The sequence below is a fragment of the Anabrus simplex genome, chromosome 6 (genome assembly GCF_040414725.1).
Source record: "Anabrus simplex isolate iqAnaSimp1 chromosome 6, ASM4041472v1, whole genome shotgun sequence".
Taxonomy (NCBI): Eukaryota; Metazoa; Arthropoda; class Insecta; order Orthoptera; family Tettigoniidae; genus Anabrus; species Anabrus simplex.
In genome coordinates this window covers 332,071,860-332,099,405 of record NC_090270.1, presented here as the reverse complement: position 1 = coordinate 332,099,405, position 27,546 = coordinate 332,071,860, and the positions used below count along the sequence as shown (strand labels likewise).

The 27,546-nt window shown below is 40.8% G+C and overlaps 1 protein-coding gene across 2 annotated transcripts in view; it reads left to right on the top strand.

Moving 5' to 3' along the window:
• LOC136876543 (mitogen-activated protein kinase 15) overlaps window positions 1-27,546 on the top strand; it is a 105,321-nt gene that overhangs the window by 5,799 nt on the left and 71,976 nt on the right. The window lies entirely within an intron of this gene.

The window sequence follows — 27,546 nt, the reverse complement described above, 5'->3', positions numbered from 1 at the left end:
CGAAAAGAACATAAGTGCACCTCACTGTACGAAACACAGCAACTTAACAGAGATCTCACAGAAACGTGGTCGCGATTGTCGGGTTGTACCATGCTATAGATATGTGCTGTATTTAACTTGCAGTGTTCGGAAGACTGTGACGGAATTGCGAGCTGCACGTTAGTTAATTTTGTGCCATATTAATGACATCATTGAAGATGGACCGTTTTGTTATAAAGAAGCCAAAGCTATGCCCATCCTCGGTAAGTTATCAAAATGTATTGTATTCTAACAGCAGCACTAGCATGTACACTCGCATTTTGCTCTGCTGATGCCTTCGGTGTTAAGATGGCATATTCGAATTGAAGGTCCGATTTTTCGGCTATAGGCTTCCGGGTCCTGATAAGGACCGATTTCTTCATTACTCTGTGCATTATGACCGAGAGGTCTTTTCAGACAGTTCGATCGCATCTCTTCGCCGTTGCTTTCTTAGCACCACCCGGGGGACACGTGTAGGGTAATTTAAGGTTTCACCTACGGACGTAAAGCAACGCTAAACAGGATAAGAGTCAATCAAGGAAGATGCGGCTATACGCTTTATAAATGGGGCTGGCAGAAGTCTTCTGGGTGTGATTGTGGAGCTACCTCACAGACCATCCACCACGTAATTGCCGAGTGTCCACGGAGAGCATTTCAAGGTACTTTGGAGGACATTCATAACGCAACTGAGGAGGCCTTGATATGGATCAATGGACTTGATTTGGAACTATAGGCTTCTGCTTGTATATATTGTGTATATATTGTATACTTATTTATATAATCTATCTGTGCACATCATACGATAAATAAATAAATAAATAAATAACTAGCATGTACGAGTAATAGCATGACACAATCGCGGATGTGTGCACAAATTGTTTTGTCAGATGCCCGGGGACTGATTGGAACTTCAAATAGCACCATCAAAAGTGCGGGTAACTATTTCCTAATCGGCGGACGTGATAGCTCAGTTCCAATGGTTCTATGTTCTCATCAAGACGTCCGAGGTTTGAATCGTAGTCGATGCATGTACAATTTTTGAAATGGGAAGTCACGTTCTGTTGATTTGGAGTCTACTTAAAACCGTAGATCTCGTCGCTAATGATTATAAGATTTAAAATCCCACGAGCCCTAAGCTTGCTTACTTTTTTTAAAAGTAACTTACTTCTGAATAATTACATCATTTATGTTAGTGTATTTTGAGTATCCAACCATTCTTCGGGCTTTCCTTGTATCTTAAATGGTGAGTGGATTCAGTGGGTGCGGTGTAAATCCAGGCCAGTAGCGTGGATACGACTTTACCTCAAAGAGGGGAATATGAAAAGAAAGCCGGTCCTGCCGAGTACGGTGACGGATCTTCAATAAATATTGGTGCCTTTGATTGTTACGATGTAATTATATCCAACAATCGAAATCATAGCTTCTGTACTGTAAACATAAAGCGGCTGCATTATTGATACTGATCGTAAAATTAACAATATCGTTCTTTTGTGAAGAAGTAAAATCTCATTTAATTAATTTGTCTTTTAAAAAAGGAACCCCTTCGGTCTACGCCCCGTGAAGGTGAAGTGTGTCCTAGACATTTCGATTACGGGAGACTGAAGGCCAACTCTCTTGCACCCACAAACAAGGCTGTATCTTCCCCATCCCATTCGTTTTCTAACTCTGTCAGTGCCAGGAATCGAATGCAGGATGCCTTAAGTCACCTACAAGGATCCTTAGCTTCCAGCTAATTTTTCCGTCCGGTCTCGTGCATTTAGAACAGTTGGAAAATGTGTGTCTTAATAAATGCTCCTCATACAAAATTTGTAAAGGTGATAACTGTACCTATTTATAACATTAATTACAAACGCCTCCTTTTCATGTGGCTCAGTTGGTGGAGTCGCTGTCCTTCTGAGTCCGAGTTCGCAGGTTCAAATCCAGGCTTGGGTCGGTGGCGCTTAAAAGGGTGTTGTAATTGCAACAGCTCCGTGCCATTGGCTTCTGGCATTTTAAAAATTCTCCTGCGGGATAAACTTCCAACGCTCCGGTGTCTGTTAAGAACTAGCATTTGGGACGAACTTCACAAAAATAAAAGTACTACCCCCAAAAATACGCCGCTGTCACAGATTACCGTATATTAACACTGGCTCCAGGTTTTTTAAAAAATTTCGTGTGGCTATTTCTAGCCGGGTGCAGCCCTTGTAAGGCAGACCCTCCGATGAGGGTGGGCGGCATCTGCCATGTGTAGGCAACTTCGTGTTATTGTGGTGGAGGGTAGTGTTAGGTGTTGTGTGTGAGTTGCAGCGATGTTGAGGACAGCACAAAATCCCAGTCCCCGAGCCACTGGAATTAACCAATGAAGATTAAAATCCCCGACCCGGCCGGGAATCGAACTCGGGACCCTCTGAACCGAAGGCCAGTACGCTGACCATTCAGCCAACGATTCGGACGCTCCAGGGTTAAAAACCATAGAACGAGACTAATCTTGAGGGTTACACACCCACGGGGAATTGGTCTAGCAGGCAGTCGCGCCTTCGTGTTGAATTTCCTTTACTTTCTGTCGTCACTCATTTCGATTCGAACACAGCATCATGTTTCCATATAATAATGTGACTAATAAAGTCATTCTAATGCCGACATAGGCTAGTTTCTATACTTGATAAATTTATAACTTGTTGACCTCATTCAGTGGCGTATGCTGGGATGAAGACGTGGACACCACTAAACTTAGGTTACCAATTTTCGATAGTTTGTTTAGTGAACGTCAAGCCTTAGGCGTTTTTTGCCACCAGAGAAGTCAGCTGTGTTATCAACCCTGTTTCACAACCCACTGCCCTGGAGCCCGGATTTATTGCTAAATGGATAGAATGCTTGCCTTTGGTTCGAAGGCCCCAGTTCAGTTCTTGGGCTCAACCTCCTCGTACGCTTAATGTATCTGGCTTGGGGAATGGGTGTTTGACATCTTTGCCACTCGTTTCAACCTCATAAGGTCACCACCAAGCCTTTCCAGAGGCTATGCATTATTATTATTATTATTATTATTATTATTATTATTATTATTATTAAATTCAAATGTAGAATTTTACAGCATTACCAGCAGTCGTACCCGTCATTCACCGGTTTATTAGCTTCCTCAGTAGATTGGTGGTGGTGTCCGACCTATGATCACGGGTTTGATTCCAAACAACGTGAAAGATAGCATTTCATTTTAACAGATCTACCTGTGAAAATAATATTACCGGTATATTACTTCTCTGACAGCAGCCCTGCAGTGTCTTCCTACAAGGATGCAGAAGTAGACGGGAGTGAAATACCAGCACTCTGTTTTCTATATTATTAAGTCAGAAGTATGAGGCCAGCAAGTCTATTCGATGAGGAACGACTGCTTGTTTGGAATCTATTTCATGATCATGAGTAGGACACCACCACATGCCTACTGAGAAAGCTAAAGAACCAATAAACGACGGGTACGACCGCTTGTAATGCTGTTAATTTCCACATTTCAATTTAATAATATCATGGTGTGGGTTACTGTAGTCACATCCTAGTTCGTGAACCATGGGCAACGGCTGAGTGGCCTAGTAAGTGGTCCTGAGAGTCGAGATACCAGTTGCTACGGAATGGGAGTGGGCATCCTGGATATATGCTGAGTCATGGCCTTCTTTGTGCTCAGGCGGCTAGGGCTAAACAATCCATCGGAGGTTCCTAACCCGTCAGAGGAGAGATCCTCACTTGGACTATGTGTAAGTAGAGTAGTATCCTGCTTCATGAATTTACCGAGATCTGAACATTTTAAGCAAGACTCGGACCTATGGGAGTAACGGAGTTCCACTCCCATTTGACAGGCGAGGGACTCCTTGGAAACAACTTGGCGAAGGAAATGAAATTCGATGGAGAGTTATGAATATTAATGGGGTTTATGGAAGAAAGGGGGGCTGCCTGGCCGAGGCGGTAAAGGCGTGCTTGGTTTGCCCGGAAGGACGTGGGTTCGAATCTCCACCACGAAGTCATAAAATTTAAGAAACGAGATTTCCACATCCGGAGGTACATATGGCTCTGAGGTTCACTCAGCCTACACCAAAAATGAGTACCAGGTTAATTCCTGGGGGCAAAGGCGGCCGGGCGTAGAGCTAACCACTCTACCCCATCACGTGAGGAGGTTAAAAATGGTGGAAGCCTTTACCTTCCACTCCTCCAAGGGCCTTCATGGCCTGTACGGAGGTGACTTTGCTGTGCATTGCTTTGCTTTTATGGAAGAGTCAGCAAAGGGAATTCATCTGGATGTGCTAGGAGTAAGTGATATTCCTGTAAGGGGAGATAAGGAGGAAAGGATAGGAGATTATGAAGTATATATTTGATGGGTGTTAAAAAGAGAAGGCCAGAGTATGGGGTAGGGATGTTCATCATTAATACTGTTGCATGCAACAGAGTTTCTGTTAGGCACGTAAATGAGCGAAATGATGTGGGTAGATTTGGCAGTTGGAGAAATTAGGACGAGAATTGTCTCGGTGAATTCACCATGTTAGGGTGCAGATGAGGATGAAATTGACAATTTTTATGAAGCATTGAGTGACATCGTAGTCACAGTCAACAGCAAGGACAGGATAATGCTAATGGGTGATTTCAATGCAGGAGCTGGAAATAGAACTGAAGGATATGAAAGGGTAATTGGTAAATGTGGGGAGGATGTGGAAGCTAATGGCTATAGAAAGCGCTTGCTGGACTTTTGTGCTAGTATGGGTTTAGCGGTTACGAATACATTCTTCAAGCATAAGGCTATTCACCGCTACGCAAGGGAGGCTAGGGGTATCAGATCCATAATACACTATATCTTAACAGACTTCGAATTCAGGAAATCTGTTAGGAATGTATGGGTTTTTTTGGGATTTTTCGATTAAACACACGACTATCTGATCTGTAGTGAACTAAGTATCTCTAGGCCTAGGATAGAGTAAGTGAAATCTGTCTGCAAACGAATAAGGGTAGAAAATCTCCAGGACGAGGAAATTAGAACGAAGTACATGGGTATAATTAGTAGGAATTTCCGAACAGTGGACAGTAAGCAGGTTCGGGATATAGGAAGAGAATGGGTGGTATACAGGAATGCTGTAGTTGCAACAGCAAGGGAATGCGTAGGAACAACTATGCGCAAAGATGGGAAAAGGCGAACATCTTGGTGGAATGATGAAGTGAGAGCAGCTTATAAACGTAAAAAGAAGGCTTAGCAGAAATGGCTCCAAACAAGGGCTGATGCAGACAGGGAATTGTACATAGATGAAAGAAACAGAGCGAAACATATAGTTGCTGAATCCAAAACAGTCACCGAGCTCGATAGCTGCAGTCGCTTAAGTGCGGCCAGAATCCAGTAATCGGGTGATAGTGGGTTCGAACCCCACTGTCGGCAGCCCTGAAGATGTTTGTCCGTGGTTTCCCATTTTCACACCAGGCAAATGCTGGGGCTGTACCTTAATTAAAGCCATGGCCGCTTCCTTCCCATTCCTAACCTTTCCCATCCCATCGTCGCCATAAGACATATCTGTGTCGGTGCGACGTAAAGCAAATAGGAAAAAAAAAAGAAGTCGTGGGAAGATATAGGTAATACCCTGGAAAGTCTAGGTCAAGCAGCAGGGAAATCTTTCTGGACAGTAATAAAGAATCTTAGGAAGGGAGGGAAAAAGAAAATGAACAGTGTTTTGGGTAATTCAGGTGAACTCATAATAGATCCCAGGGAATCACTGGACAGGTGGAAGGAATGTTTTGAAAATCTCATCGTAAAATCAAATGGTGGTGTCGCGAACAACGGAGCTCAAGGGGAGGAGGAAAATGATGTTGGTGAAATTACGCTTGACGAAGTGGAAAGGATGATAAATAAACTCCATTGTCGTACAGCAGCAGGAGTAGATGAAATGAGACCTGAAATGGTGAAGTGTAGTGGGAGGGCAGGGATGAAATGGCTTCATACAATAGTAAGATTAGCATTGAGTGTTGGTAAAGTACCTTCAGATTGTACAAAAGCAGTAAATTGAGTATCTATAAGCAAGGGAACAGGAAGGCTTGCAACAACTATCGAGGTATCTCATTGATTAGTATACCAGGCAAAGTATTCACTGGCATCGTGGAAGGGAGGGTGCGATCAGTCGTTGAAAGGAAGTTGAAGACCAGTGTGGTTTCAGACCACAAAGGTGCTGTCAGGATCAGATTTTCAGTATGCGCCAGGTAATTAAAACATGCTACGAGAAGAATAGACAGTTGTGTTTATGTATCGTAGATCTAGAGGAAACATATGACAGGGTACCGAGGGAAAAGTTGCTCACCATACTTGGAAACTATGGGATTAAGTGTAGTTTATTAAAATGAATCAACGGTATTTATGTTGACAATTGGGCTTCAGTGAGAATTGATGGTAGAATAAGTTCTTCATTCAGGGTACTTACAAGGGTTAGACAAGGCTGTAATCTTTCACCTTTGCTGTTCGTAGTTTACATGGATCATCTGCTGAAAGGTATAAAATGGCAGAAAGGGATTCAGTTAGGTGGAAATGTAGTAAGCAGCCTGGCCTATGCTGACAACTTGGTCTTAATGGCAGATTATGCCGAAAGCCTGCAGTCTAATATCTTGGAACTTGAAAATAGGTGCAATGAGTATGGTATGAAAATTAGCCTCTCGAAGACTAAATTGAAGTCAGTAGATAAGAAATTCAAGAGAATTGAATGTCAGATTTGTGATAAAAACCTGGAACAGGTAGATAGTTTCAAGTATTTAGGTTGTGTTTTCTCCCAGGATGGTAATATAGTAAGCGAGATTGAATCAAGGTGTAGTAAAGCTAATGCAGTGGGCTCGCAGTTGAGATCAACAGTATTCTGTAAGAAGGAAGTCAGCTCCCAGACGAGACTATCTTTACATTGGTCTGCTTTCAGACAAACGTTGCTTTATGGGAGCGAAGGCTGTGTGACTCAGGATTTCTTATTCATAAGTTAGAAGTTACTGACATGAAAGTAGCGAGAATAGTTGCTGGTACAAATAGGCGGGAACAATGACAGGAGAGTATCGGAATGAGGAGATAAAGGCTTAGTAATGAACTCGATGGATGAAGCTGTACGCATAAACCGGCTTCGGTGGTGGGGTCATGCGAGGCGAATGGAGGGGAATAGGTTACCAGGTGAAGAAAGGACTCTATTATGGGGGGTAAGAGAAGTAGAGGAAGGCCAAAACGACGATGGTTAGACTCAGTTTCTAACGACTTAAGGGTAAGAGGTATAGAACTAAATGAGGCCACGACACTAGTTGTAAATAGAGGATTATGGGACATTTAGTAAATTCACAGAGGCTTGCAGACTGAACGCTGAAAGGCTAACGGTCTATAATGATGATATATTATTATTATTATTATTATTATTATTATTATTATTATTATTATTATTATTATTATTATTCATGGCCTTTGGAAAAGGTTGGTGGTGACCTATTCAGGATAAAATGAATGATTGCGAAGACGTCATAAACGCCCAATCGCCAAGGCTGGAGAATTAAGAGTGCGAAGAGGAAGGTGAAGGTAGACTATTTTAAACGATCGACAATTTATCTGCATACTTCAGTTGCGAGACTGTTTTATCCAGTACTTGTTTCAAAGTATAAGGTTCGGCCCTTTTACAAAAGCAACTCCACACGGTCTGTGCTGTAACTTCAAATAAATTAAAATTGTTCTGAGAAATAATTTTCTCAACTATAAACAATCAGTAATAAGGCTTTGTACATAAGGCAGCAAACACGTAGACTTGACACTGAGAAATAATTTTCTCAACTATAAACAATCAGTAATAAGGCTTTGTACATAAGGCAGCAAACACGTAGACTTGACACTGTAGTACGAGTCAATCGTGTCCGTTCGGAGGCTTCTGGAGAACTTCTCTCTCGTGGCAAACTGACGGAGTGAAGCTTTGCACACCTATCCCGTTAGTCCCCGCAGCCCGCACCTATTGCATATTCGGCCGCAAGCGGCACGAGGTGAGTCGAGGTGAGAGGGAAGCAGCGCTTGGCCTGCAATGTCGGTCTCCGATGCCTTGCACTCAGAAATACGAGCGGCGATTTTTCTCCCATTACTTTGAAGTTTTGTAAAAGGAACAATGTGTCAGATGCTTACATTATAATGTGCTTTAGATTTCCATTGTTCTCATTTGAGGTTAGGGCTTCACCGATAGCCTTGGTACTGACTTCATTCATCAGACTACTCAAAAGATTGTAGTCGGCCGCGATTACACACGTATGTAGCCAACAAGAGAATCATAAGCCACATAGCTTCAAACTAAATGGGTAGAGCTCTTGTTTTATAAGTTGCTTTACGTTGCACCGACTCAGATAGCTCGTATGGCGACGATGGGACATGAAAGGGCTAATAGTGGGAAGGAAGCAGCTGTGGCCTTAATTAACGTACATCCCCAGCATTCTCCTGGTGTGGAAATGGGAAACCACGGAAAACCATCCTCAGCGCTGCCGACAATGGGGTTCGAACTATCTCCCGAACACTGGGTACTGGCTGCACTTAAGCGATTGCAGCTATCGAGGTCGGTAATGGACAGAGTAACGATGTGTGTGTTTATATTCCGTAGAACTTGAAATGAACTACTACTAACGTAATGACGACTTTCAAAACATTCAATTCCCATTTGTGTTAATTTCATGTACTTTTCGTAGAGGATTCTACCCTTAAATTACCTCCCCTCCATGATAGGCCACTGGATGGATCAATTATTTGAAAATCCAAATGAAAAAGCTGGAAGTGACATTGTGAACAACAATATCAGGATACAAGTGAGTCAAAGTACAGGACATGTGCTCATATTTGAGTCATTAGGATAGGAGAAAGTTAAGGTATAATTTGTTTCTAGGTATTTAAGCTTAATATTTTTGTAGACGTGGTGTGTATTTTTCAGTATTAAGCTTTTTAGTGGTTATATTTTTCATTAATTTACAGGAGCAGGAAAGAAACTCAGAGAAATATACATTATCGGATAACAATCCCAGCACGAGCAACGGGCAGACTAGTCGTCCAGAGCGACTCCCATACACAGACTGGACAGTTCTTTCGGAGAACATCAGGATTACCCTAGAGAAGACATCGGTATGTTCATAGGAAAGCCAGTATCGAGCATTACAAATTCTGAAAAGGAAATGCTGCTTAGGAGGACATGGGAGCCTTCAGCATTTCACAAATGTTACGTGCAGGTAATTGGTTCAAAGAAAAGAACGTTCCAAGTAAAATGGCTTCAGAAGTATCCATGGCTTGCCTACTCCGATAAACTTCAAGGTGCATTTTGTAAATATTGCGTTCTGTTTTCTCCATCGGAAATTGGAAACGGATCTCATGAAATACCTTCAAACCTAGTCAACAAACCCTTCAACAAGTGGAAAGATGATCTTGACGCGTTTAAAAACACTCAAGAATGAAATACCATGCAAATTCACAGGCATCGGGAAATTTGTTTTTACAAATTTTTGACGGGAAGCAACCTAATATAAAAGATCAAATTTCAGAAACAACAAAACAGGAAAATGAAAGAAACAGGAAAATCATATCCATGATGGCAGAGACCGTCCTATTTTGTGGCAGACAAGAAATGGGCCTGCATGGTCACAGGGATTCTGGGCGACTTACTGCTGAAGAACCCGTGAACAACGATGGAAATTTTCGAACGTTGCTTCGTTATCGCGCAAAAGGTGGGGACTTACTCCTCACTGACCACATCAACACAGGGGGAGCAAATGCGGTGTATACTAGTCCAACAGTACGAAATGAACTTATCGGTTTGATTGGAGAGAAAATTAAAAAGCGATATCATTGAAAGAGTGAACAAAGCGAAGTTCTTCACAGTACTTGCAGATGAAACTACCGATGTTAGCCAGGTAGAGCAGCTTTCTTTGTGCATCAGATATTTTGACATTGATGTTAAAGACATTAGAGAAGATATTTTGACATTTGTTCCTGTATATGATGTGACGGGGGTTGGATTAGCATCTGTCATCAAACAAGAGCTTAAGAGACATGGCTTAGAGTTGGAAAACTTGCGTGGTCAAGGGTATGATGGCGCAGCAGCGATGAGTGGTATATTCAATGGAGTACAGGCTGTTATTCGTGAAGAATACCCCAAAGCTTCTTATACTCGCTGTTTTTCCCATGTTCTGAACTTGTGCCTCAGTTACGCTGCACAGACTGATTTCATTCGTAACTGTTTTTGCACAGTGTCAGAAACTACAGCTTTCTTCCGGGTTTCACCGAAATGGACACATCCTAAGGAAAGAGCTTGAATCTGATGTTAAAGCTAACACTGCCATACGCAAGTACTGTGACACTAGATGGGTGGAACGACATGACGCTGTCTCTGTATTCTCAGAGTCATTCCTATGCATTGTTCGAGCCTTGGAGAAAATCATAGCAACAGATCACGACCAGTCTTCAAAAACCAAAGCAACAGGTCTTCAGTCTAGCTTATGCTGCTTTTCATTCATTACAACTCTTCTTACAATGAGTAAATTTCTTTCAGTAACTCACAGGTTGTCCAAGTTTCTTCAGACAGAGTCTATAGATCTCTCTTTAGCCATATCTAAAGTTGAAGAAGTTGAGGAACTCTTCATGGAAATACGAAAACAGGCTGAGGAAGAGTATTCTACTTTGTATCGAAAATCCGAGGAGATCTCATCACTTGTTGGTGTTCCTCCATCAATTCCAAGAAGAGTAGGAACACAGAAATTTTGAAGCAATGTGGAAGCCAGCTCACCTGAGGACTACTACAGACGTGTGCAGTATTTATTCCATATTTGGATGAGATATCCACAACCCTTAAAAGGAAGTTTTCAAACAACAAAGAAAATTTACTCGGTTTGGAATGTCTATTGCCAAAATATGCCATTAAGAAAGATTTTGACATTGTGAAGGCAATTGAATTTTACGAAAGCAATCTTGAAAATGCAAACAAAGACATTCTGGAGGCGGAGTGGCATTTGTGGAAGCTCAAATGCAGAATCTCACCAGAAAATCAATCAAGGACTGTGGTTGAAGTTCTAAAAGAAATCAACAAGACCTCTTTCCCAAACATTGCTATTCTTCTTACAATCCTGGCTGTTATTCCAGTAACTACAGCATCTGTGGAGAGAAGCTTCTCCGCACTGAAAAGGCTAAAGACATATTTGAGGAGTAAAACCGGTGAGGAAAGGCTGACGGCTCTTGCACTCATGGCAGTGCATAGAGATATCAAAGTGGATATTGGCGAGGTTGTGAAACATTATGGACATAGTGCTCGAAGACTACCTCTTTCTTAGAGGCAAACTGCTTGTTCAGAAACATTGTACTGATATGCAGGGTGTAAGTATATGAGTATAATATTTTTGTAGCAGTCAAGAACGATGTTAGAAACCAATATACAATCATATTTTTGTAACCTGCAAAACATTTTCGGGAGCAAAGGGATACAGTTTTGGGAGTAGGCAATAGTTTGAATGCAATAGTAAAGAGGTTCAGTGCCACCTCACAACCTTCGCTCCCCTTGTCTTGTGTAACACGTAATTTCAAGACAAAAATATGGATAGACGCAGTGTCCAAGTGAGAAGTCATCAGACGGGGGCGGGGCGGATAATCATAAACTTGGAAATTATATACCTGATAAATGAGTACCCGGAACTGCAATATTGACACTGTTAGCCATTGATCATGCCTAAGTAATTAATAGAGGACAAAACATAAAAACTGTACATACGTATATTGGGGTAACAAAAATAACTTTATATTGTACTACTATATGCTGTATCCCAGGCTTGCGAGGGTAAGTAATAGGACGAGGTAAACCCTATCTAGCATACGTTGCGACATATATATTTCTTTACCAACTAAGAAAATATCTATACCCATACCCCTACATTCTATACATATTGTGTGTGTGTGTTTCTTTGCTGCATTATTTGTATAAAATATTACTTCTTTGTAACTTATCACATGATGATTATTACAATAAAATAATCATATTTACTCTAGACCAGAATATTACATCTTTACTCAGACAATTTATTCATGCATTCATTTCACTTGTATTCGGAGTATATGCAATGCTGCAGTTATGTTGCGATGGGAATAATAGATTAAAACACCGGCGTAACCAGATTTTGGGAGGAGGGAGTGTCCAAAGAGTCCAGACACCCCAGGAATTTTAACAAATGTACTTTTACTAAGCATGCACATTGTTAATAGTTTCGGCAATGCACATGAATCAACCACTCTTACTAGGAACCAAGGACACTCATTTCCTTATAAGGTACTCCATACTATATAAACTCTCCGAAATTTGGACACCCACCAAAATAAAATTCTGGCTGAAGACCTATCGTAATGCCCCCCCCAAACCGAAATCCTGGCTACGCTACCGCTGGAACTATTTAACTGGTATTGATACCTGAAAATATGATTCATGGTTAGTTCACTTAAACCATTGTAATAGTGAGAATATAACTAAAAACCATGTGGTAAGTTGGTAGTATTCTAAAAGAACAGGCTATAGACCTACATATACTTCTGAAATGCTACATTCTAATAAGCTGCGTGGGATCATTCCAATAAGCTGCGTGGGATCATTCTGCAATTATCAAAGCACTCCACTACACTTTCCTATACGTATATTTTCACCCGCCTATTTTCTTTCTTTCAAATTAAGCTAAAATTAACCCACTGAAAACTTTTTAAACTCTTAGCACAGGTGAGCACGGAGACCAGACGAGAAAATTAAATTTCGAATAGTATTGTACCTCCGTTGTAGTACATCGTATTTTCAAATCAGGAAACTGGGCATGTTTACATCCTTGGATATAGATTCTAAGTCTTGGGCGTATTTAAGACACTACATTTCGTAGCTATCTATTCATGGCTTAGTTTCTGTAGCTGTCTATGGTAAGAGTGCCAGGTAAGTGGTTAGGGCAAATTGTTGACTACTCGTTTATCGATCAAAAAGCGCAGTTATTCGTTTTTCAACTGTGAGAATGTAGCCAAGGTTAGTACTTACTTTTTCTTCTGAAGCTGTCTGCATTTGACTGTAAAGTGCTGTTGAAATCTTGGAAACCAATCTTACGACTATAAATAAGGCGGTAACAGGTTCGAGCATCGGATGTACGGTGTTGTAAAGGGCATTTCATTTTTTAAAAGCTTTGCTGACTGTTTCGTTACAGTAGCCGCAAGCCTATTCAGTTCTGCAAAATGTGTCAAATGCTCTGTTTATGAAGTTTAGCTACAACGAATATCCGCATTGTAAATATGATCGAGCGGTCATAAAGGTAAGACAATGTGAAAACTTGCGACTAGGAAGTTCTAGCTATTCACAATAACCTGACATAAAGGTAATCTTGGAATAAAACTCGCAAGTCTCAAGATCCTTGCTGCCTATTTGTTAAAATGACAAGGTCTTTTACACGATGGAGTTAAATGTACGTAAAGCTTGTGCTGCAAGTATACATCACCGTCCATATTTGAATTCTGAACAGATTAATTCTATGTTGAGTTTTCAGCTCCAAGGCTGCTTGGATGTTAAACAACTCTGCCTTCGGCTGTCATAGATGGCCTATGCGTCACTGAAGAGGTATAAAAGGAAAACAATGTGGTTTCCCGTTCCTTTCCTCACAGAGCCAGAAGCTTCTATTACATATGTCTGCCAAGTCCACTGAAATACTCTCTCAAACTGAACCTGAGGGACATAACAGGGGCAAGCTGCCTAAAGAACGGCATTACTAGCAACTCTCTTAGCTTACCCTTTGTCAAAGCTAAGGGTGAGGCTGAAACAGGTCAATGAAAGTAAATTTGTTCTAGCTCATACCAGAGGACGCTGGTCTTGCCAGCAAAGGCATAATTCTAACAAAAATCGTAGACTCATATGGAAGAAAATCTTTCCATTCTTTTACTAGGATTGTCGTCTACCGTTATGTTCGTATTGTGTACTCTAGGAGAGTTCAAATGCTTCTCATTTTTCCTCTACCCACTGTGGGTGGGGGACGCAGATGAATACACCCACGGTATTCCCTGCCCGTCGTGAGAGGCGATTAAAAGGAACTACCAAGGAATTGTATTAGAACCATGAAACTACTTTTGATTAGTACTATCACGCAGGGTACACCATGGGTTGCATGTACTTGCGAGTAGTATCACTATATTAGGTACGAAATAGGTTTGTGATTAGTAGCAGCAGAGAGTGGGTCACTGTGGGTTTCCAGTACCCGTGAGTCGTGCCCTTGTGAGCACCACGAGTCTGGGCGTTGCCTGTGATTAGTACCGCTATATGAGCGGCACCGTGGGTCTGCGTTGCCTGTGCTTAGTACCCACTATGTGAGGAACACCATGGGAATACCGGCGCCCATGATTAGTACACCTTGGTGAGGAACCATAGGTCTAAGTTACCTGTACGATGTCCAATACTTGTGAGTAGTACCATCATGTGTGGAACACCGTGAGTCTACGCTACTTTTGATTAGTACTCAAAGACAAATATCACGGTTCTCCTTTACTAGCGATAAGTACAATCATGCGGGGCCATTGACCTGTATTTTGGACCCCTTTAGACAACAAACATCCTCGATTCAGGATTGTGCTTTAGAAATGGTCTCTTGGTCAGTAATACTATTTTTATGGTAGTTTTTGAGTAGGATCCACTGATTGTTTTAAATTCATATCCATCCATTCATTCTTCATGCCATTTTTTTATTTTGGTCAGTGGATGATTTAAAACTTTTAATTTGTCATTTAATTTCGTACTATCATGGGCCGATGACCTAGATGTTAGGCCCTTAAAACAAGCATCATTTTTCCTCTTGAAATAATGGAAATGTCAAACGATGGCTAGCGTAGGTTGAAGCAGGAAAAGCTCGTAAGTGAAGTGCATACCCAGGTCTGAAGTTGAGGATATACACGGAACTCCAGTCATTAAAGTATACTTTGATTTCTTGTGTATAACTTCTACTCTCATTAGGAAAGATCACAATATGAAGATAAAGTTGGAATCAGAGGACAAATTGGGGCAAATCAGCTGTGCGGTTAGAGTCGCGCAGCTGTGAGCTTGCATCCGGGAGATAGTGGGTTTGAATCCCACTGTTGGCAGCCCTGAAGATGGTTGTCCGTGGTTTCCCATTTTCACACCAGGCAAATGCTCGGGCTGTACCTTAAGGCCACGGCCGCTTCCTTCCCACTCCTAGGCATTCCCTATCCCATCGTCGCCATAAGATTTAAGGGAGATGTTCAATAAATTTCTAATTTCTTTGCAGTGATTTAAGACATGGCTAGGAAAGTAACTTAGGGAATCTGCCACCTGGGCGACTGCCCTAAATGCAGATCAGTAGTGATGGATTTTCTTTTTAATTTCGCCATTCCGTCGGTGAGTTTTAACTCTTCTACTTCGCTCGTAATCGTTCAGCTTGAGTATTATCAGCCATCGCTTATTAAGGTCATCACTATTCGTTGCTTACATCTCCGGCCTTACGTTCATACATTAAAATGTCTCACCTTTTGACTGATTTAAGCCTGAGAAAATGAAGTGGCTACAAAACCATCGTACTGCAACATATACGAATTAAAGAGTTTGTTCCAATGAAGTGTGATTGCAGATCAAGAGGCAGCTTGGATTGTTTTTAATAAATAGCTTAAAGTAGGTCCAATAGAAACTGTAAGCAAATTTAGGCTTTCAAACTATTGCGTTAAAATATGGATTTTTTTTGTCATTAAGTGCCTGCTATATGCCTCATGGAGGGCCTGGTCAAATTGAGGAAAGTTTGTTGTACTGTAACTAGCTGTAACCAGTAAACGCCAGCGTAGTCTTGTCATGCCTTGTCTTAGAGTAAACCCTGAGAGAATTTTGGGACTACAGTGCTGGACATAGTCTACATTTATATTCTGATTACTTTGAAATTGAACAGTCTGGCTCCATGGCTGAATGGTTAACATGCTGGACTTTGGTCACAGGAGTCCCGGGTTGGCTTCCCGGCACGGTGGCTGGATGTATGTGTTGTCTTCATTTCATCCTCATGTCCGACTGGTTGGCTGAATGGTCAGCGTACTGGCCTTCGGTTCAGAGGGTCCCGGGTTTGATTTTAACCTTCATTGGTTAATTCCAGTGGCTCGGGGGTTGGGTGTTTGTGCTGTCCCCAACATCCCTGAAACTCTCACACCACACATAATACTATCCTCCACCACAATTACACGCAGTTACCTACACATGGCAGATGCCGCCCACCCTCATCGGAGGGTCTGCGTTACCAGGGCTGCACTCGGCTAGAAATAGCCACACGAAATTTAAAAAAATATTCATCCTCATGACGACGCGCACGTCGCCTACGGACGTCAAATAGAACGACCTGCACGTGGCGAGCCTAATATGGCCTCGGACACTCCCGGTACTAAAAGCCATACGCCATTTCCTTTTTGTTATTGGAGATATTGAACTTGGGAAAAGTTATGCTGCTATCGGGCGAGTTGACCGTGTGAGATTGCATTCAGGATACAGTGGGTTCAAACCCCCGAAGATGGTCTTCCGTGGTTTCCCATTTTCACACCAGGCAAATGCTGGGGCTCTACTTAAGGCCGCGGCCGCTTACTTCCTATTCCTTCCATCGTCGTCATAAGTCCTATCTGTGTCGGTGTGACTTAAAGCAAATTGTAATTGGAAACGTCAGAAACGGTGACTAGCGTATGTTAAAACAGGGAAAGAATTACGTGGCTAGTGTATTCCCTCTATAGGATAGTACACGTTAAAATGTAAGTTAATAAAATGGCTTTTTACAATATCTGATACTTGGTCATAAGGCTACTTTACCCGAACATTCTGCAGTTCAACTTTCAAAAACATGCACAATTACAATTTCACTGCGTTAGGATACTTTAACATTGTGGGACATAGCTTACATTTATATTCTGATTACTTTGTTACTGAAGAGCCTGAACTTGGGGAAAAGTTATGGTACTTATTTTTAGACTTGAAATGTAGCATGTGATTTCATAGGTTACCTACTGAGCTTTCGGCATAGAGAACCAAACACAATGGAAAGAGATCAATGTTGCATAGGTGTTATATTGTACTGTATTTATTAGTTACATAGCGAATTGTAGTACAATGAAAAGTTTTATTGAAATTGTGCATTTATAATAAAATTTAACAATAGCCTATAGGGTGTTCTGAATCTTACCAATAATTCAAATCTTATGAGCAGTTCTAAAATAATGCTACTTATTTACAAACTATAATTCTGATTTCTGAACAAAGTATTTTCTGCTAGTCTTTGATTTGCAGGGAAGCGTGGTTTCATTGTAAAACACTGATGCCTAACAGCAATATATTTAAAATCGCTTGATCTATAACCTTCAGACTACAGCCAGTGAGAAGTAGGCCTAAGTTATTTTACTATTACGCTTACCAATTACTTTTCTAACAAGTAATCAGTGACGTTAGTTTCAATTATTACTTCACAGAACTGCACTGTTAAGGAGATGGCCCCCTTTTTTTTCCACAGAGGGCTGGAATAATACCAAAGTTTTCAATGAAAAGGATTTTACCTTACTTCATTTTTTCTTTTAGCATATACACATTAAGTGGCGATCATCAGACTATGCCCGTACTATTAAAAGAAGCGTTTTGACAGATTCAGTGCTGGAGGGAGGAGCATTACACGGTGTTGCCACATTCCTTTCTCCTTCCCTTCCATCTCACTTCTCCGTTCCTTCGTTCAGACCGCTGTGTTCTGTTTTATGTAACTCAGAAATTAGAAGTTTGGCAACTCCAAGGAACATGAGCCTGCCGCCAAGCTTATCACCATGGTAACCACAGCGGGTTCCCATGGCAACCATACCCCTCCACTCCCTTCTCCACCCTAGGCAGACATTAAGTGGGCCTTCCTCTAATAACTGTCAGAATGCATCTTTAAATATTAAGACTATAAACATGATACCTTGGTACTTTCAAAATTATTTTCCCCACAATTTTTATTTTAGACTTTTAGCATTTCCAAGAATTGCCATTTACTCTGCAAAATAATTGATTCTGAAAGTTTTCATCGCTACGCCTAGACATCATGGAGAAGAGTACATCTTTGCATTTCCTGAAAAATCTAAAAGGACCCGTGTCAGATTACCCAACAGGCAGAGTAAACTACCGCCTATGGATCCCGTGCTGCTAGGGGCCTCAATACAGATCAAATTTAGACCCCATATAGTAAATTATGTGGCTGTCCGACTCCTTGGCTGAATGGTCAGCATTGAAGCCTTCGCTTCAGAGGTTCCAGGATTCGATTCCCAGTCTGGTCGGGGATTGGGTGTTGGTGTTTCTCGACTCTCTCGTCTTCATATTCAGACAACACACTACACTCCCAACCACCAGTTCCGATCCGAACTCGTTCGCTACCTTCTGTGCACCGCCCGAAGGGCAGCTCCAGTGGAATTGAAGGACAGGACCTCCTACCTATACGGTCCTATGTCCGTTACCTAGGGGTGGTTGTTTGCTTGGTGCAACTTCATTGTCTTCAACGTTTTGGTTGCTGCAATAATTCCAGTATTTCAGAAAATAGGAAGGATTGCAGCGGTTGAGATATTTGGATATTATGGTGGCGATTTTGAAATATGGAGGTGGCGGTTTGGTTCGACCAAAAAATTGGCGGACAAGGGTTTGTTGACCATAAATGGCGGACTAGGGATTGAGGGATACTGGCGTATAAGGAGGCACCTGCCATCTGTCGTGCAGGCAGTTAGGTCTGCAGGAGACTGTGGGTGCTCAAATGCGGCTGAGGCATACAGATACAGTGTGTCTTGGTTGCTGGATTGAACTGGGTTGGGATTTGGTGTGGGGTACTTGGTTTAAATCTGGTTTGTGAGGAGAGTGAGGGGACATTTAATTATTTCCGCAGTGGGGAAAGTTTGCAGTGGTGTTGGGTAGCTGAGATTTGAATTTTTATTTAAATTTGGGAGGTATGTGGTGTTCATCTGTGGAGACTAGAATTTGAGGTGCTTATCACTGTAGTGGTCCTTGACTGCCATTTTGAAGTAAGGACAGCCAGGATAGGAGGCTGCATGACTGCCTGAGCAGTTGGCACATTTAGGTTGATCACGTGGGACTGGGCAAGCTGAATGGTGATGATTGTCCCCGAATCTATTGCAGCGGGTATCATTGGGGCAATTTACGGCTGAATGGTTGAGTTGAAGGCAGTTATAATACATGAAAATCAAGGAAGAGTGTGGACTGCTATTGGTTGGGATGATTTGGTTTTTTCTATGGATATGTGGCTTTTTGGTATCTGGGGAAGAGGAGGGTTGTAGCGTAGCTACTGGTGGCTGTTTGCCAGTATGTGCGCTTCGTTTAACTTCGGTTGGTTTGTTTGGTTGCGGTTCTGTTTGCCCAACCACCAGAGATACAACGCAAGTGGTTACATCCCTACATATAAGGGTTGGCGTCAGGAAGGGCATCCGGATGTAGAACAGGGCCAAATCCACAGTTCGCACCCACAACCCCACAAGTGTGTGAAAAACGGTAGAAACATAGTAAATTATGTGGCTGTGTGAAGGGCGGATCATTTTACGAAACATTTTAGAGTAGGTTCTGAATTGCTGAGTTCGTCGTGCGAATAGCACATGTTTTTCATACAGTTCGTGAAGAATGCAGCTCAACACTTGTTACCATGTTTCCCCTAGTCACCAGTTTTACAGTCGAAATTTTCTTCGGTGTTACAGCCACTTTCTTAAAAACAGTGCAATCAATAATTCCAAATGTCATAACAGCATTGTGAGGATTTATAAGAGTGTCAAGATAAATGCTTGTGCTAAACGGACATTTTAAAATGAAAACAACTTAAAATTGTCCTCGAACTTCACTGGTAAAAGAACGAATATATTATCCTGCCATTATTTCTTACTGAAAGATATCTTGCAAAAAAAAAAAAAAAAAAAAAAAAAAAAATTGAGATAATGTGAATAATTTCACTGCAAGAGAATATCTAAAGTGATCTTAGTTTTAGATTTTAACATGTTCTAGGTTTTGCAGTGCTGTATTATACTGTATTGCTTAACCATGTGAATATGATGTAATACTCTCTTCCACGGAAGTAACTGGCGTTTTAATTAAAAACCTGTTTGAAAATATTAGGGTTGTCAAGTGTCCCTTATTGTACGGGATTTTCCATATTTGAAGGTCTAAAGTGCTGCCTCGTTTTAACAACTCACTTCTGCCATGGTTAAAATGATCTATTTACAATAGGATTTACCGATCCTGCATTTCAGTTAATTGTTAATCTACGGATTTTGCGCTAGTCGGCGAGCGAACCAGCACAGAGCCCAAGCACGGGAGAGCAAGAGACAGAGGCATCTGGTTTATGTCTACGCAACAATTAACAAAAACCTGCAATTTAATGAAGCAATACTTGAGCTTGAAAGAATTTAACATTTTTCAAGCTTACGGTAAAACTTCAAAATTGAGTTCAACGTCTTCTTTGTCCGAAAGATATCTTCGGTGGCGAAGCTGTCATTAAAATAATTAATTCCTTCAAAATCTTCAGACTAAAGTGAAATCTACCCTAAATACCTTTTACAGGTCTACAATAAATTACCTGGGAAAAGTTTGACTTAAGTAACATTTTCTGGCTTTGATTAATTCTTCAAAATTCACTGAAATTTATCCAGCTTTGGATAACTTTTATGAATTTTCTTCCAATAACATTGAATTACGTGATGGAGTAGGGCTACCTGTACTGATACTGATCAGAGTTGTAATGTTTACTAAAAATAGGCTTTTCCCTCTAAAGTTAATTAATTGCTGTTCTGTATACTAATCTTATGTTCCAAGAATGCCTGGTTCGAATGCATGTGTTGAAAAGGTTCTTAATTCTTAAAATAAAGTGAATGATGAAAGCAAAAATGTTAGCAACTCTGAAGTCAGATATTGAGGTCTCATTTAATTTTGATCATAATTGTCATCAGTTTAATGATCATTGAAAAAGGCAAAAAGCAAAGAAAAATACGGGTTTTAAATTTTATGTATAAAATAATACGGCAAAATACTGTAATGTTTCTGCCTATAATGTAATTATAGTACAGGTTTTTCTTAAGCCAATGTAATGTCGTGCCGACATGACCTCTTCCTTATTGGCATTTCAAAAACCTGGCAACCATGTTGATAGAGGCATGATTTTTTTCGCATTCATGTTCGATTTTGTGAAATGGAAAGAATTTTTGCTTTATCTTGCGAAACAGGGCTAACCCCATTGCTTTAATCCTTTCCTAAAGTTATTAGCATAGCCAGGGTTTCATTTTGGTGGGGAGAACTTAGTTCTTCACGTTTGTCCAACCCTTGTCCCGTTTCTGTACAAGGTCGGGTATGAGGTGAGATGAATTTGTCGTGGAGGGGTTTTCATGACCGGATGCCCTTCCTGACGTCAATCTCATCAGGAGTTAATGAGATGAAATGAATGACGTGATATATGATAGTAGGAAGGGAGAGGGTGAAACCAGGTGCCGGCACATAGCCTACTCCTGTCGAATAGCAGAAAGGGGTCTGGTCAAGGCTTTACGTCCCCATTCGACGGACGGACCATCAACAGCATCATATGCCCTCGCTCCATATGAGCACTGCGGAGAGATTTGGAATTTAATCCAGGCATTTGGCACGCAATCTAGTGATTAGAAAATCTATACCACCACCTCCCCTATCCTGCCAGCCATCATTCTGATGGTGAAATTTTTTTCAGACCAACGGGACTCGAACCGGCTAACCTCGGTGTCAGCAGGTGGGCTAAGGTAGTTCTTCATCCAGAATTTTATTTTAATAGGTTTCCACACTTCCAGAGTTTAGGTGGTGTAGAATACCTAAAAAGGAAACTAGTGTCCTTGGATCCAAGTTAGAGTGGTGGATTCGTGCGGATTCCGGAAACATTATAAAAAATGAAATGGCGTATGGTTTTTAGTGCCGGAAGTGTCCGAGGACATGTTCGACTCGCCAGGTGCAGGTCTTTTGATTTGACTCCCGTAGGCAACCTGCACGTCGTGATGAGGATGAAATGGTGATGAAGACGACACATACACCCAGCCCTCGAGCCGGCAAAATTAACCAATGATGGTTAAAATTCCCGATCCTACCGGGAATCGGAATCGAACCCGTGACCCCTCTGACCAAAGGCCAGCATGCTAACCATATAGCCAATAAAAGTACATTCCTTAAAACTCTTGGGATGTCTGAACTACTTGGGCGACAACCCCCCCCCCCCCCCCCCCCCGAACCTCTGTTATTCCCATTCCAACATAACTGCAGCATTTCATATATTCAGAGTACAAGTGAAATGAATGCAATAAGATATAGTTTGAGTAAAGATGCAATATCCTGGTTTAGAATAAATACGGTACTTTTATTATAATAATGGTCATGTGATAAGCTATAAAGCTGGGGCTGTACATTAAGGCCACGGACGCTTCTTTCCCAGTCCCCAGTCCTAGCCCTTTCCTGTCCCATCATCGCCATAAGACTTATCTGTGTCGGTGCGACGTAAAGCCAATAGCCAAAGAAAAAAAAAACTGTAAAGAAGTGACATTGTATACGAATAATGTGTCAAAGAAATACACACAACATATATATAGAATGTAAGGGGTATGTGTATAGATATTTTATTAGTTAGTAAAGAAAAATACACATCACAACATATGCTAGGTAGGGTTTACCTTATCCTATTAGTTTCCCTCGCAAGCCTTGGATAGAGAATATCTATATACAGGGTTATTCACCTAACATGTTACACGCAAATAACTTCTAAACCATTAAAGATATCAGCATTCTTTTTTCATATTCGTAAATGGTGCGCAGGGTCTTGTAAAATAACGTGCTACTTAGTCTCATGGGCTGATTAACAACCGAGATCTTGATACTAACTCCGTAGTTTTAAATGGAACGGCACAAATTTATACAACTGATTTAAAAGTTCATCTGCGTACAAGTTCAAATATGTAAGCATTTTCAATATAGGACAATCACTTTTTGAGATATAAGTAAGAACAGCATGGGCTGTTTTGCATGCTGCATCAGACGGCGTGAAGTCGGGCAAGGGCATATTGAGGCGCAAGCAGTTTCCTGGGTGTGAGTTCAGCCACAGAATGGGTACCAGGCATGTAGGCACCTCGTACACATGTGATGGGTTTGCAAAGTGTGTATGACAGGTGAACACATGACAGGACAGAAAGGGTTGATGAGTTTAAAACAAATAAAATAAGTACTTTGCCTTGAAAGGAACATAATGAAAGCTATAATTGTCACTGGTTTTAGTGTACAGTTCACACTACTCTGAGTTGAGAAATAAACATAACACACATCACCTGAAGAGCTGTTCAGAGCTGATCGTAGTGAGATGGCAGCAACACTATTATTTGTGTTTTATTTTACACGCATTAATCTCCGCAGAGCTCCAGTGCGACTGTAGTAGCGTGCATTCGGGAGAGCGTAGGTTCGAGTCCTGCCTCGCCCAACCTGACATTGATTTTCATGGTGTCCAATGTTCAACACCAGGCAAATACCAGATAGGTACCTTTGTGATAGGCCACGGCCGACTTTCTTTCCAAATCCTTCCCATTCCCATCCGTCTGAAAAAACGCTAAACTGAGCACAGCCTATTACATATCAAAATAAAACAATACAACTTTAATCTCCCTTCCCCGTTGTGTGTTCGCCAGTCATACAATAATGTTGCACACCCAGGGGATGTTACGGTACATCACTTTATGTTTACAGTACATGCCTGGTATCCGTTCTGTGAATCTGTGGCTGGAATCAAGGCCAGGAAGCAGCTTGCGCCTCAATAGCCTATGTCCTTGCCAGACTTCACGCCGTCTGATGCGCCATGCAAAACCGCGCATGCTGTTCTTATTTATATCTCAAAAAGTAATTGTCAGATTTTAAAAATACATATTTGAACTTGTACACAGATGAACTTTTAAATCAGCTGTATAAATTTGTGCCATTCCATTTAAAAATATGGAGTTAGTATCAATATCTCGGTTGTTAATCACCCCCATGAGATTAAGTAGCACGTTATTTTACAAGACCCTGCGTACCATTTACGAATATGAAAAGAGTGCTGATATCTTTAATGGTTTAGAAGTTATTTGCGTGTAACATGTTTAGGTGAATAACCTTGTATATAAAATAAGAGTTTTGTCTGTACATTGCTCAGAATTTGAAAAAAAAAAATGGTATTTCTGTATCGGCCATATCCACAGTAACAAGAATATATACTTTTTACTTTTCCGTAATTTGTCTGTCTGTCTACGCATCACTAGAAAACGGCTAAAGAGAATTTAGTGAAAATCGGTATGCAAAGTCGGGGAATAAGTTGCTACAATCTAGGCCATAAATAATTTTATTCACGCTGATTGAAATTGTAGTTTAGGGGAAAACCTAAAACTTAATTATTAAATATTTGCATTATTACTGGTCCTACCTCATTGAAAATTGGTATGCGAAGTCGGGGAATGAGCCGCTACAATATAGGCTATACATCATTTAATTAACGCTGAGTAAAATGGTAGTTTAGTGGTGGGCCTAAAATTAAATTTACGACAATTTGTCTTATACCGGTACATTTTTACCGTACTGGCTATGATAAAACAGATATTCATGAATTTGTATTTTTGTTGCTAAGTCCATATCAACGCCGAGCCACGAGAAAATAGGTAAACAGAATTTAATGAAAATCGGTATATAGAGTCAGAGAATAAGAAACTACATTCTACACTATATACAATTTTATTGTATTCACCCTGGATGAAACTGTAATTTAGGGGAAGGCGCCTAAAATGTAATTTTTAAATACCTATGTTATTGGTCCTATCGAAAAGTACTACATAACAAAAGTTATAGAGAATAAAATTTCCGGTCATTTATGTTTTCAGTTTTAACATACCTACTATGATAAAAGTGGTATTTCAGAGTCGGAAGAAAACTAAATGTGAAGGCCTATAATATCAAAAGTGCATAACATTGATCAACAATAACATTACATTGACCATTGTTTGTTATGATGTTCTTTGTATCTTATGCTGCCTCTCAACTCCGATAGATGGGATTACTGCTGCGTACAGAGTATAATAGCCTGACTGAATATTGGCGAGAAATAGCTAGGGAGTTAGAAAACTTTATTCTTTAGCAGGCCATTCCTCTGGTTCATACATTTTCTGATACAACTGGTACGTAGCACACTGGTTCATCGTAGTATTCCAGCTAATATAGATGTTGATACCATAGGGAATCTGAAATATTTGTCCTGAATGAGTAAATTTATAATACCAATATAAATAGTCCGTTATTAGACATTATAAATTTTCCAGCTAACTCATTCTTGGTTGCCAGCATTGAGGTGGCTTTTGTTCAGTACAGGAAACTTTCTCAATATTAATAATGTGACAGCAGAAGACCACTAAAATGGTAATTTATTGCTTGTTTGAAAAATTACCAATTCACAATTCATTGACAAGTTTATACAACATAACCAATATTGTAGCCTACATGTGTGTCTATAGACTGATTTGTAGCAGCTCTTCATTCCACCCTTTCCTGTGCTGATTCATTTCTGTATAACTACTACATCCTACATCTAGTCTAATCTTTTGTCATATTCATACCTCGGTCTACCCCTGCCGTTTTTACCACCTACACTTCCCTCAAAGCTGGGCGAGTTGGCCGTGAGCTTCGGGGCGTGCAGCTGTGAGCTCGCATCTGAGATATAGTGGGTTCGAACCCCACTGTTGGCCGCCCTGAAGATGGTTTTCCGTTGTTTCCCATTTCACACCAGGCTGTACCTTAAGGCCACGGCTGCTTCGTTCCCATTCCTAGGCCTTACCTGTCCCATAGTTATCATAAGACCTATCTGTGTCGGTGCAACGTGAAGCAAATAGAAAAAAAAAAAAAAATTCCCTCTAAAACTGAACAAGGCCTGGGTGTCTTAAGATGTATCCTATCATTCTATCTCTTCTTCTGGTGAAATTTCACCGAATTGTTCTCGCCAATTTAATTCATTATATGAATATAGTAACAATGTCTAGCTGATTGGTACAAATGTCAAGATGTGGCATATTTGACAATCAGGTTCCCTTATGGGTAGAAGGATATGGTGTTTTAAAAATTTAAATTTTCTGAAAGGGACATCTCAAACTTCAATCTATGGACAAGTGGTCTTGTGAAAGAGCTTGTGTATTTGTCAAAAAGGAGAAAAGATACTGGTAGGTGTCCTGCTCCTGCCAGGTCGGGGTGTTGATGACACTTCTCCACTGCTGCCTCTCCAAAATTAAATGCTGATTGGCTGTCACTTATCACAGCTCCCCCAGCACAAGAAGTGCTTGTCGCATTTACCAGGGTACACCCTAACTTTTCTGAGGCTGAAAATTACTACCACTCAGTTTAGGCTGTTGTTACTGTTAGTGTTCTTGGTGGTTTAGAGGTGTAAGATGGTGCCAGAGTGAATGGGTGGACAGAGAAAAGATCAAAGCATAATTTAAAACTTAAATTCTGAAATTTTATTTCTTTCCTTTTTTTATTCCTGATTTTAAAATTCAGATAGATATCTGATTAAGCAACAACAAATAACAGTTCATTTGTCAGCTTGTATAACAAGGTTGGACTAGAAGTCCAAAAATCAGGTACAATAGGGAAAATTACTGGCACAGTAAGTTACAGAGAATGAGCTTTGTAACTCTAAAGCACACTATTTCAAAGAGCATATTTGCTCCACTCACTCACATCCTATGAGACTAAGCTTCAAAATTTTCGAAAGTCCAGCCTCTCAGAGGCACACATTTCTTGCCAATTTACACCAGATAAACTTCAAAATCAGTATTTACTGCCATGTATGCTTCAGTCTGTTACACACTCGTCTATAAATGATAATTTAAACAGGGGTGATGAGTGTCCATTCTAAATGACCTTAGTGTACAAAAGAAAAGGGTAAGATGATCAGCCATGAACAAGATGCTAGGAGGAGAAAAACTAGCGCTCCTTTTTAAATACACTTAAGATCCTACATGGGTTTATGGCCCAAAGTTGCAGAGGCTATGTCTTTACTACAGAGGGGTGACTAGATCCAAAATATTAAGTACCAAAATAGTTCTGAAGAATATAGTTTTAGAAAATCATAGTCACCCCCATACCAAATTGAATGGGAATTAAGAGTGAACCCTCTTTATTACCTAAGTTTCATATTTCCCAGCAGGGATTTGAACAAACTCCTTAGACTTGCCTGAGAAAGGTGATACTAAACTTCAGAATTTTATGTTAAGAAAGAAGTTTGAAAACTTTCCCTCAAGTTAACTGCCTGGAGCTCACATATTAAGATGTCGGCCATTACCTTAAGTTGATGGGCCCTCCGATGAGGGCAAGGTGGCCCCTGCCTCCAATTACATGGTCCACACACTTAGACCGGAGTGATGAAGATGACAATATGGCCTTAAAGCACCCGGCTTTTATAGCAACACAGAGGGAAAAGTTCCAGAACTCTCTTGACATAGGCAGAATGCCTGTACACACC